General features: G+C 53.9%; 1 protein-coding gene across 5 annotated transcripts in view; it reads right to left on the bottom strand.

Moving 5' to 3' along the window:
- The window catches only part of CTBP2 (C-terminal binding protein 2), a 158003-nt gene extending 146050 nt beyond the window's left edge, over positions 1 to 11953 (bottom strand). The window contains exons 1-2 of one of the 5 annotated variants that reach the window (XM_057308812.1): positions 11725 to 11953; positions 11196 to 11400 (exon numbers count right to left, since the gene is read on the bottom strand). The gene's annotated coding sequence lies outside the window, so the exon portion shown is untranslated. Of the gene's footprint in view, positions 1 to 2615; positions 3325 to 10719; positions 10825 to 11195; positions 11401 to 11724 lie in introns of those variants that run through there. The other 4 variants (XM_026494358.4, XM_026494359.4, XM_044382244.3 and 1 more) reach the window with 4 other exon arrangements.
- Between the last annotated feature and the right edge of the window lie 225 nt (positions 11954 to 12178).

Below are 12178 nucleotides of genomic sequence, written 5' to 3'. Positions count from 1 at the left end.
CACCGAAGCCCACCACCACCCACCACACACCACCCTCTTCAGTGGGGAGTGAAGCAGAATGGAGACCTGTCTGAAAAGTGCACGGGGGACTTAAAATAGAAAGAATACAAACATCTCTAAGCTAGAGCTGAGCCAGCACATTGGGGTTAAGGTGATGATCAAGAGACACCCCCCTCCTGGCCTTTCCACTCAGGCCTCCAGACCAGGCAGAACCCAACAACTGAGTGACCCGGGGCGTCTGCGGAGTCCGCAGACCACCCCCAGCCCCACGGAGCGGGGTGGGGTGGGGTGGGGTGGGGGGAGCTTGGAGCGCCAGCAAAGATGTCAGGCATTTCCCAAGCACACGCGTGTTTGCAGGCACACACGTGTTCACGAAAGGGAAAGCAGCACGGCAGGGCAGGAAGGTAATCTTGTCAGTAAAGGAAAGCCTGTTTTTCAGGAAAATCTCCACCTTGTGGGGACCTTACCCTAAAGGAAGCCAAGGTCAGTGAGAGCTCTCACGTCACCTGCTCTGGGTGCCTTTCAGGTGAGTTAATCACCCAAGCAGGCTCCTCTCCAGATTTCAGGACACACCCAACTTTGTGCCATTCCCTTTCAATTCTCTGATAGACTCTTTGAAAAGAAAGCTGCTCCTTTTGTTCAGGAGTATGATTTCAAATTCCTTTCTAAGGCCAACACAAACGCAGGGCAGCAGCCCAAAGGAGGTTTACCCAGCGGAATCAAGTTTCTGGCCGGTTTTTACAGGAATGGTGCAAACAGACTATTCCAATTAGATGAAATCCTCCCCATCTTCCCCGTCTCTTCTCCCAGATTCCCCCATGTTGAACACAGGAAACAGCTCCTATCGTAAGAGATGCATCAAGAATCCCGTTGGAAAGGGAACAGCAGCCAGAGCGAAGGAAGGGAGCATCCCACCCACCATCCCCAGCCCCTCCTCAAGAAAGGGGCACATACCAGGAAGAAAGGCGGCTGGTTTTGAAAAACACTGAGATCACTAACCTAGACCACAAACTTGGAAATTTGAGTCTGATAAAATACCTGGCCACCAAATCCAACTTTACCACCAAAAAACCCTAAGCACTGTGAAAGCTATCCACATAATCCCGGTGCGTGCGTGCGTGCCTGCGTGTTGGGAGGGGGTGGGGTGGTTGCATCAGACACCCTGATGGAAGCAAAGGAGAAAACGAGATTGAGAGCACAGAAGGGGTCTAATGTGGCTATCATGGCAAAGCCGTCCCCAACTGTACCCAAGTCCCAATCAAAAGCCCAAAGTCTCAATCAATTACAGAGAAACCAACTCAAGATGGACTGAGAACTAATTAAGCTTCCGGCTCCCTTGGTTACTTACTTAACCTTCCTGACCCCTGATTTCTTCGCTGGTAAAACACCACCACTTCTACCTGGGAGAGGATCCGAGGGTCAATGAGGGAACGTGGCTGGAGCAGCAGCACTGTGCCTGGCTACTGAGGTCCTTCGGGATGTCTGCTCTCTGCCTGGACAGTAAGTCTGCGATCCAGAGGGGCAGAACTCTCCCCATGCATCCAAGGGGCTCCTGACTGCTTATTAACCCAAAAAGTGTAGGGAATTTAAAACAGGCCTTGTCCAGGAAACTATCTAGAAATTCCTCCCTGGCATTAGATTGTGAGATCCTAACAAGAGATCATTAATCAAAGACGGAAATTAAAACAAGCCAGACATCTCATAGCCCCCATGTGATCTAGAAGTCAACCCGGGCCTGAGAAAGAGGATTGTTTCTGAGAAGCCCATTTGAATCCTGGGGAGAATATGCCAGAATCTGCTCTCAGGGTGACAGGAGAGGTTCCCAACGCAGGAGGAGTTCCTCCTTTGCCAAGGAATCCTGCTGGAACCCCACTGCCAACTGCCTGGTTCGAATCCCAACTCTGCCATTTGGGGCAGGAGGTGACGGGCAAGTCACCCAAGTGCCTCCTGTGCCTGACATCACCCCACCTTACTGTGAAGATCAAATGCAACATACACCAAGTGTGGGAGTGACAAAGATACTAAGTAAATGCTCAATAAATGGTATTGTTTCCTTAACAAAAATTAAGAGTACTGCTTAAAAGGCCTGGGTGGACTTGAGTTTCAAATTAAGTCAGCCAGGATGGGAAGCATCAAACACACAGAAATTCTTCCAGCAAGTAGAGGACGGATGCAAAGTGTTAAAGCCCCAGACCATCCTGTCTCTACACTCACTGGTCCAGGCCGCCAGCGTCAGAGAGGAGCCGCAGTGTGACAAGCGGAGTAAGGTCACTTGTCCTGGATGTAGATTCTGGGAAGGCCTGGCTAGCCCTCGCAGCTTCTGGCAGCAACGAGGACGGCGCTACCGCTAGCACGAGTACAACACCCAGACTGGAAGGTTGCAAGAGCGCAGCGGCCCCACACCGCCCAGGGGACGGGATGCCAAGGCGGCAGTCGTGAGGATGCGGCCATTCACCGTTTCTGCGTCTCGGCCGCCATCGCGAATCAGCGGACCTCCCTGTTCCCTTGGGGTGGGGGATGGCAGACAGGAACCAGGCGACCCCAGGCTGGGGGGGGTCGCTGGAGCCTGCGATCACTGGGGGGTGGGGTGGCTCAGGCACAGTCCAGCCAGGTACCTGGTACAGCTCCGGGCCTTGGGCGCAGGTTCGGGAGCCACCTCGGGGTCCTGCGTCGTCTCGTGGCTCCTCTCCCGTCCCGCCCCGGGACCAAGAGGGGTGCGGACGTCCCTGCGGGTGTGGGCGGCGTCTGGCCGGACCCCCGCCGCCCGGGTAGGACCCCGCACAAAGGCCTGTGGGAGGAAGGAGGAAGTGGGCACAGGGGGGCAGGGGCCATTTCTATCACCTCTAGAGGACTTCCCCACCGCGAGAAACGGCAGCTATTTACAAGTGAAAGGGCCAGCGCCAGGGGAGGGGCGCTTCCGGCGGTGTCAAGTGGGGGAGCGGGGTGAGGGGGGCACAGGTACGCGAGCCCCGGAGGGGGAGGGGCGGAGCCGCCAGGTACGCGGGTGTGCGGGGGGCAGAGCCCCAGGTGCGCGGGCCCGGAGGCGGGGGGAGGGCGTGAGCCGGCAGGTCCGCGGGCCCCAGAGGTCAGGGGTCCCGACACCCCGGAACGGCAGACGCCCGCAGGCCGGATCTTCCAGCAGGGCGGAGCACCCCGGCAGTCCCGGTGCGCGCGGGGAAACGCGGCCAGACCCCGCCCCCTCCAGGTAGAGCGCGGCCAGGTGCGGCGGCCAGGCTTCTCCCAGGCCCAGCTTTGCCCTCCCCGCATCAGAAGGTCAAGCAGGAGACCGGAAGTCGCCCTGTGGTCAGTCTGGGCGGAACGTGGGGGTTCCCGGGGCCCCCACACCCCCAGCGCGCTACGGAAATCAGAGGCGAACACCAGCCTCTCTAGGAGTTGGGGGTTGGTGATTCACTATTTCTGTGTCGGGCAAAATAGCAATCGCTCTGTTTACCTAGCCCGCAGGAGCTTCGTGAAGATTAATGACTGCGAAATGGTTTTAAGATCAAAAGCATTCTGAGATTTTACTTGTAGGCACTTATATGTGCATATTGATATCTGTACAGAAAAATACACTCTTTATTCATTGCCCTCCTGGAGTGACTTCTAGCCCATAACCAGAAATCGCTGAGAAAAAGGAATAAGGTACATCTCTTGAGTGTTCCTGGGTAGAAGAAATATCATTCCCACTTGGCATCCACGCTGGGCCTCCTGCTCCATCTAGTCCCTGAAGGGCAGATGGCGCAGTCCGCCCGCGTTGCAGACCACAGTTCAACGTCTGGAGAAGGGATGGGAAAAACTTGAAAAATATTTGTCACCCCCTCTGGGAAGAAAATGCAGTGTTTCTCCCCAACCCCACCCAGTTCATTAGGCAAGTGTCCCCAAGTAAGGGCTGCCCTGGTGGTCTCCGGTGTTTGGAAAGCTTTGTCCCACCTATCCACACCGCACGCAGCAGTCAGCCAAGCTCAGCCAGTGCTAGGAGCCCATGCAACCATCTGGCCTGGCAGCCTCTCCAGCAAAGCTTCCCTGGTGTCACCAGGACTCTGTCCCTCCCAGCAAAGCGAGCCCATGTGACCAAGTGAGGCTGTTCCCCTCCAGGCGGAATATTCCCAGTCCCCTCAACCATTCTGGGACAGGATGTCAAGAGCTCTCGAGAGCCCTCCCCCTGCTCACTGCTGGCTCGGCCTGGGAGCTGCAACTTATTGCAGGCTCTCCACCATCCAAAAGAGCATGTGGGCACTGTGCCCCCACCCCCTCCCTAGGCCCACCTGGGCCTGAACACGCAGAGGATAGACTGTGACTTTGTGCCTCCAGGCCTACCGCACCGAAGACATCCATCAGCAAAAGAATAAAGTCCCAGACAGAGCTCATTCAGCAGGAAAGGCGCACAAACCCTTTCGCGGCCTCACACCCCCTACAGCAAAAGAATTTCACCTGCAGTTCCTCTGGCCCCCTCCCGCACACCTGGGGCAGGTACAGGGCAAGCACTCCAAGCTGATTTGGCCATTTACACCTAGCTACTGGCTCTCTGCTAAGCCTCAACATTATGTAGGCTTTTTAAATTGCCATACTGGAGGGAAAAAAATCCCATTAGGCCGGAGGAGTTGACCTCCGCGGTCTTGGTCTACAGTTCCTTCCAAAGAAACTTCCTGGGACTCCTTGACTCCATAATGAAGTTTTTGTTTGTCCTGGGCTTGGACAGATTGCTGGAGGCCAGATTTCAGGCCTGGCTGGAGCGCAGCAGTGAGTTTACAACCCCTTGGCTAGCCCCGGCGCTGCAGAAAGACCCGCTCACCACCTATGTTACACATCTTTTAAAAAGGCCCTTCCAGTCCCTGCCATTACGTAGGCTGGGATGAGAGACAGAAATATTGCCACCATTTCCAATCAATCTTCAAGCCAGTAACAGTGTCTTTCAAGTTGTAATTAAGGGCTTATTTTACTGCAAAAAGCACTTTCCTGCTGATCAATAGATTGTTTTTGAAGGGAGTTAAAGCAACAACACAAAGGTGTGTGTATATATATATATATAACATATATAATTTTTTTTTTTGCATTTTACACTTGGGAAAGATTTTTAAGAACCAAATGGATGAAAAGTACGGCCCTCCCCCACCTTCACCACCACCACCCCCCGACTTTTTTGGACTCCCAGAAAACCACCACCAAAGACCAGCCCACCAAGTTCAGACAACAACAGCTACTGGGGATTAACACCCTCTAAATACCACCGGGAAAAATGAAGGCTCTGTTATTATCCAGGACAGAAGTCACAATTCCCCATTAAATCAAAAGCATCACTTGCCCCATGCATAAGAACCCAACCATTTTACCAGAATTTTTGTGAACACTAAGCCAACTTTTGGCAGCCATCTGTTAAATTTAGTTACAGAAACAGTTAAATCAGATCATCTCTGAAACCTTCACTCAAGGAGGGATAGGCTTGATACCGATGGAAAGGTCAACTGGCCCTCAGGTTCTAAACCAAGTGTCCCTCGATAAACCCAAAACCGGGATCAGCCCCCAACAGTAGTCAATGTCTATACCGATTCTGCTTAGGGTAGAGGGGCGAAAGAGAAAGGACACAGTGATGGCTGCCACTTGAACGACAGAGTTGGCTCTTCTCTCGAACTTCAGCTCCCACATGGAAGCAGGAGGGCTTTGTGATGGGGAGAAAGATGCATACAGAGGAGTGTTTTCAAGAAGGGCCGCAGCCATACAGCCAAACACGAAAAACCCAACAAATACTCACTTTAGCTGTACTTTCCCCCAACATTACAAACATTAAAAACTACTTCAACATGAGGAGTAATAAAAATAAACACAACAGCTTCCTGCGACTTAAAATGCCTCAATTTCTGGTAAGGGTTGAGTAGGATTTCTTAAAAGTTGCGTTTGGAGGGGCAGAGGGCGGGGGGAGTCTGCTTTTTACGCTTTTCTTTGAAGAACCCTTCTCTCTGCTTTTAGAATCTTTACTCAAAAAAGCAGATTACTGAGAAGAGCACACAAAGGTCCCTAGCAGTCCAAAAGAGACCACCTTCTAAGAAAACTCTGGAAAGGGAGTAGACCAGTGGCCCCCATTGCCATGCCAGGCAAAGGCAGATGAATGCGCCTCTGGTTCCCATCCCGTCTGCAGCTCCTGAAGTTTCTGTGTTCTCCAGCAGTTGGAAGAATGAAGGCCAAACTGCCCCTTGGCTCCCATTGTCAACATTCCACACAAACAATGGCCTGGCTCTCTCCCTATTGTACATTCTGTATTCATTTGTGAATCCCCCCCCTTTTTTTTTGCACATTGTGCAAAGTCCTTCTTTTCACCGGGGAAGTCCTGAATGCCCAAGTGCAGCCATAAATTCAGGCTTTAAACATCGATAATGAGAGCTAAAAGCAAACTGCAGATTCGGCCCCATTATTAATTTGTATCATTTGAGTCCCATTGATGGCTTTTGGGTACCATCCATTAAATCATGATCAAAAGAAACACTGAACACCTTGAAAATGGTTCTGAAGTTTTTAGCAATGATTAAGTATAATTTTCCAAATCCAGAGATAGGGCTTAAAAAAAAAAACCAAAAAGCCTTTCATACGTCTTTGATACATATTCCATCAAACACAGACTTGAAGAAAAAATTAACTTCTCAAGCTCATCCGTGGGGAGAAGCCTTGCGTTTCCCCTCCTTCCCCGTGTGCCCTAACTTTACTGCAGCAGTGTCAACGAGGACATGCTCACCAGCTGTAAGGGAGGAAACTGATAGCTGCCCAGGCAATGCGGCCTTAGAGTGTATCCGTTCCAGAATTTCCATGTGCCTACTAAAAGTTTTTCAGTAGTCCACACAAGCATTCCTTAGCTAGCGATTCACGGGGAGATCTTGGAGGAAAAGGCACCCCGACAATTCACTATACCAAGTCACTTCTGCTAAAGTACTTCTCTTCAAAGGGTCGGGCAAACTGCACTCCCATTTTTTAATTACCAGAAAACTGTGTTCCAGCCTCTGTGATGGAACTATCAGCAAGCCAGTGGAAATATCACCTGAGTCATGCCCTGCCCAACAGATAAATTTCCTCTCCTGACCATGTACTTTATGAATATGTGTCTGTGGCCTGTATCAGGGACATGGGACACTCAGCCTGCTGCTTGTCACTGATAGAAAGATTATTCACAGAGGGACCCAGGCTGTCCTCACATACATTATGATGACAGCCCTTCTATATTGAAATGACAGTGGTAAAAAAAAAAATGACAACAGGGATGGCCATTCCACTTAAAATTTGTTCCATTTAGGGAAAGCGTTAAATGCAGAGGGTGTAACTTTGCATTCAAAAGTGATTCACTCACGAAGGAAAAGGACTTTTGGTAAATGGCAATCTGGTGCGAGATCTCAAAGAAGGGGTGTGCCTGAGATGCAGGCCCTTTTTGTTTTTAATCCGCGAATCTCAAGGATTTCAAGTGGTGTGAGCCATCCTGAGCTCCCTTTGCTTTAGTATTTAAACAGTTCCCAACAATATCCTTTTCAACCCCTGGGCACAGCTCGTTCAGTACTGATTTTATACACTCATCATTTACTGACCTTGTAGCCGGCTACTCTGAACACTGCAAGGGTTGCACGTTGATTTTGTAGTTTTGTTGGTTTGCTGTCGTGGCTGTGTTTCCCCTCTCTCTTTAAAACACTCTCCAGACTTACAGATACGATTTCTTTGGGGGTTTTAAAAGTCAAGAGTAAAGTTATCGATTATTCCCTGAAAGGATAACTGATTGGCTAGTTAATGATTATACAGATAGCAAGTTTTCCTGTTTCGTCTTGTGGACATGACCAGCTTCACAATGCCAAGGAAAGCAAACCCGACCCCGCAGGGACAGGGACAGGTGTGCCCTGAGTCTTAAAAGGCCAAAATATCTCACGAAGTATGTCACTGGTGTATTTTTACAATGCTAGTAGTGTTTGTTTTTAAGTAGCCAAACTTTTTTTACTTTCTTAACCTTAAGAAGACACACTGCAAATATTTCTTCTTTGAGTTGATGACTAAGTCCCAGAAGAAGTTGCAACTTGTGCCTAGCAAAGAAATACATTTTAGGGACAAAGACGTTTTTTTAGAAAACTCACAGTTAAGAAAAGGTAATTCACCCTGCCCCTCCCCCAGGAGAACACCCTCTCAAGGGCCAGTTTCAAAAGATCCCAAGTGAAGTCATAAATAACACAGGGCTTGGAGCTCAAACTGCAGAGCCATACCACCCTCCACTCAGCCTTATTAAGGTACAATTAGAAAGGGGGGAGACAACATGGCCACCCCCAAGCCTTATCTTCCCAAACAGGAAGAAGGATTAAACCAAAAAGCACCTTGTCGGGTTCAAAACAAGCTCTAAAGACAAGATTTTAAAATTCCCTCTGATCACTGCTTTCTACAGGGACAAACTGGGGTCCCCTACCCCTGGGGCACAGAAAAACCAATCAGTGCCATAAATTCCTTTTGCCTTCAACCCTCACTCCCTTGTACTGGGGGCAGAGTGGGGGGAGGGGGTGACCCGACAACAACACTTACACTAAACCCCTCAACGCTCTACAGAAATATGCTGGCTTATTTCCTTTGTTTGGTCCTGTTATACTTGATCAAGTGTGAACGATTAAACTGGCTTCATTAAAGACAAGTGCATTCACGGCTAACATACAACTTCAATGGCAACTGTAAGCATATTTTGCAAGAAGGAGGGCCTGCTTTTTGCTTGAAACCTACCATCTCATTAACTTTTCTTTTGGGGGCAATAAAAAGGGCACCAGGGGTTTTTTTACAGGAGAGTGTCACGGCAGTTCAGAGATCTGATGGCAGACAAAAGGATTTTTAGTGTTTCAACTCTAGGATATAGTCCCTGTTACTTAAAAAAAAAGAGAAAGAAAGAGAAAGAAAGAAAGAAAAATTGTTTCAATATTAAAGCTGCTCTGACTTAAAGTGCTTAATTAGCATTTTGAATATCATTTTATAATTGCTTTAAGAAGTACTCTTTGAAACCAAATGATTATAAAAACAAGATCCTTTAAAGTACCATTACTTCAAAATGTAAAGGATTTATTTAAAATTTTTTTCAAAACACTGGAATTCTCCGAAGTACGTGAAAACGAACTAGTTCTACTGTGAGAGCCCTAGAGGCAGAACGGCAGTCTAAGTAAGGTACTGAACACGAGGTAATTTTAAAACTGTCTTTGAACCCAAGCACCTAGTAGAGAATCTTCTTTGAAAGAGTAGTAGGAGAGTTTAATATATTTCGCCAAAGTCGGGAGGCAGAGTCACTTTGTAAACTAACCAAAACATACGTCCCCTCCAAATTATCCATGTCAGATAAAAATATACCAGTCTCTAGAATATCCAGCAGAATTGCAAATAAGGCACTTAGCATTCTAAATTCCCAATGCATATTTATAGAATACAATTCTCTTGTCTACCCTTCAAGCCACTCACATCTGACTCTCTAAGAACTTAACCTGATCTCCAATCTTTAAAGAAAAAAGGTGGGAAAAAATCCAGAAAGATCTGTTTACCCTGGATAGGGCAAGTGAGCCCGGCATGACGACGTAGGCCACTGCCAGCAGCCTCCACCGCAAGGACGCAGAGCGAGCGGGGATTTCTACGAAAAATTCCTCCTTTCCCCTGTAAAATACTAAACATGGGGTCCCCTGGAGCCAACTGCTGCTTGGGGCTGCCTCCGGAAAAAGTACTCGGGGTCGGGAGGGGGGGCCACCCCACACGCTCGCGCGCACACGCACACTCAGGGTCCGTGACCATCCGCCGCGGCCGACAGCGAGCCACGGAGGGTGTGTGTGCGCGTGTGTGTCTCGCCGCGGCCGGCGGTGACCGCGCCGAGCTCCAGGGCCCGCGGCCTCCGAGCACCAGGACGCTGCGTGGGCTGCGGGCAAGCAGCTACGCCGCGGGGCCTCCCGCCCGAGAAAGGCCCCGGGCGCCCCGACTCCCGCGCGCCTCTGCCCAACTTGCCCCGGAGCGCTGGGCAGAGCGGGAGGGAGAGAAAGAAAGGCGCTTCCCCTCGGCCTCGCGGGTCAGTCCTGCGCCGCGGAGGACGAGGAGGAAGAGGCGACCGTGGCGGCACGGCTGTCGCTGCGCCGCGCCGGGTCCCCGCCGCCCGGGGCGCGCCCTCGCCAGCCCCTCCTGCGAAACTTTTTCTTTTTGGTTCGCCCCACCCGAAAAGTGCAGCCCGGGAAGGGGAGGCGGGCAGACCGGGTTCGCGGCGGCGGCGGCGGCGGCAGGCGAGGAGGAAGTGGTGCCCGCGGGAGCGCGGACGGGCAGAGGAAATGCCCGGCCCGCTCGGCCCCCGCCCGCGCCCGCCGCCCGGCCAGCCCTGGGCCCCCGCCCCGCTGCGACTTTGGCGGGCCAAGCCCGGCGCGGCAGTGGTGGCGGCGGCGGCAGATGTGGCCCGGCTGCCCGGAGGAGCCAACAATGCGGGGCCGGCAAAACAAAAGGGTTCCACTTCGCCTCCTCTCCCTTCTTTCACTTGCGCTCCCGGGGCGCCGCGCGGGATCCCCGACCAGCAGGGGCCGCTCCCCTGGGGGCCCTGAGCCGCGCGCGCCCCGGTTTCCCCGCGGACCCCCGCTCTCCCCCCGCCCCGCAAGCCTAAGGCCCCGCGCGCTCGGACTCCCGGTCCCGGGGGATCCGGCCGTATTGTCCCCGCGGCGCGCCGCGCGCTCGGCCTGGGTCGCGGGCAGCCCCCGCGCGCGCACCCACCGGCCTCGGGGAGCAGGAGCCGGGGGCGCCTAGGAAACCGTCGCCGAGACGCCACCGCCGCCGCTGCCCTCCGGACGCCGCTGCGCTCGGAATTTCTTTTTTCTTTTTTTTCTTTTTTTTTTTTTTTTTGCCAATCCTGATGGGAAGGAAGGTGACCGCCTACTTCGCATTCATCAACTCTCATCACAACAACAAAAATCCTGGCAGAAACGGCAGCCGGCGGGCGCGATCGGCGGCGGGGGGCGGCAGGCAGGGACCTCCAGGCCGGCTCCCACCCCCGGGCGCCGAGCGGGGACACGGGGGCGCAGACCAAAGATGTCCTCGGATGCCGGCTCCGTGTCCTTCGCCCTCCTCCTCCCCCCCCCCCCCCCCCCCGCGAGTGGCGCAGTGAGGCGCGGGCGCGGCGCCCCCCGCCCGCGGCCGCAGGTGAGGCGGGGGCGGCAGCGGCCCCAGCCCTCCCCCGGGGCCCCTCTTACCTCGTCCCGGGCCGCCGGCGTCCACGGCGAAGGGCGCCCACCCGGGAGGCGGTGGCGGCGGCGGCGGCTCCCGCCCCTCCCACCCCACCCGGCGGCGGTGGCGGTGGCGGCGGCTGTGCGGCCCCCCCTCAGCGCGGCATGGCTCCCGGCTCGGTCCCTCGCTCCTCGGGCCGCCGCCGGCTTCTCTGGGCCGCTCCCGGGCCACCTTAAAATGACACACGCACACAGGGACACACACACAAAAACTTAATCTCTCCAGCTCCCCGCCCCTCCCCCTCCCGCCGTTCCCTCCCCTCCCCTCCCCTCCCCTCCCAGTCTCTCCCCTCCCCTCCCCACCCTACCCCTCCCCTTCCCTTCCTCCTCCTCCCCTCGCCGCCGAGCCTCTTCCTACTTCCCCACCCACCCCACCCCCTTCCTCCGCCCACCCGGCTCCCGATCCTCCCCACCCCAGTCCCAGCCCCGCGCCCGCTCGCCGGGAGGGGGCTGCGCTGGGGGTCCCCGGCCCGCGCTCGCCCCGCGCGGCGCTCACCCCCAAGAGGATGCTAATTCCAACTTGGATCGGGGGAGGGAGCGTCCTGGATGCCTTGCGCCTCCCGGCTATTTGCTCTTCTTTATTTGTTTTCTCCTCCGGGGAAGGAGGCGGAAAACGGAGAGAAAGGGAAAGGGAAAGAAGCGGCGCCGGCCGCGTCGCCCGGTGCCCGCCGGCTGCGCAGGAGCGAGGCGGGAGGCGAGGTGAGGGTCGCCGCTCGCTCACTCCTCGCTCCCTTTTTTTTTTTTTTTTTTTTTTTTTTTTTGGGTAAAGGCGGGGTCTCTCTTTGCAAACCAATGACACAACCCCACATGGGCCGGCCTCGCCCCCTACAGATACTCCTCACTACAAATCGGCTCTCTCGGGGGATTAGTGGCTCCGCGAAAGTGCACACAGGCGCGGCTGGCGGGCGAGGGGGCCGGGCGCGGCGGGCACTCCCCGGCCCGGCCCCGCC

The sequence above is a fragment of the Ursus arctos genome, unplaced genomic scaffold (assembly GCF_023065955.2).
Source record: "Ursus arctos isolate Adak ecotype North America unplaced genomic scaffold, UrsArc2.0 scaffold_7, whole genome shotgun sequence".
Classification (NCBI taxonomy): Eukaryota; Metazoa; Chordata; class Mammalia; order Carnivora; family Ursidae; genus Ursus; species Ursus arctos.
Note: the sequence above shows the minus strand (reverse complement) of the source record. Positions and strands in the feature narration are given on the sequence as shown.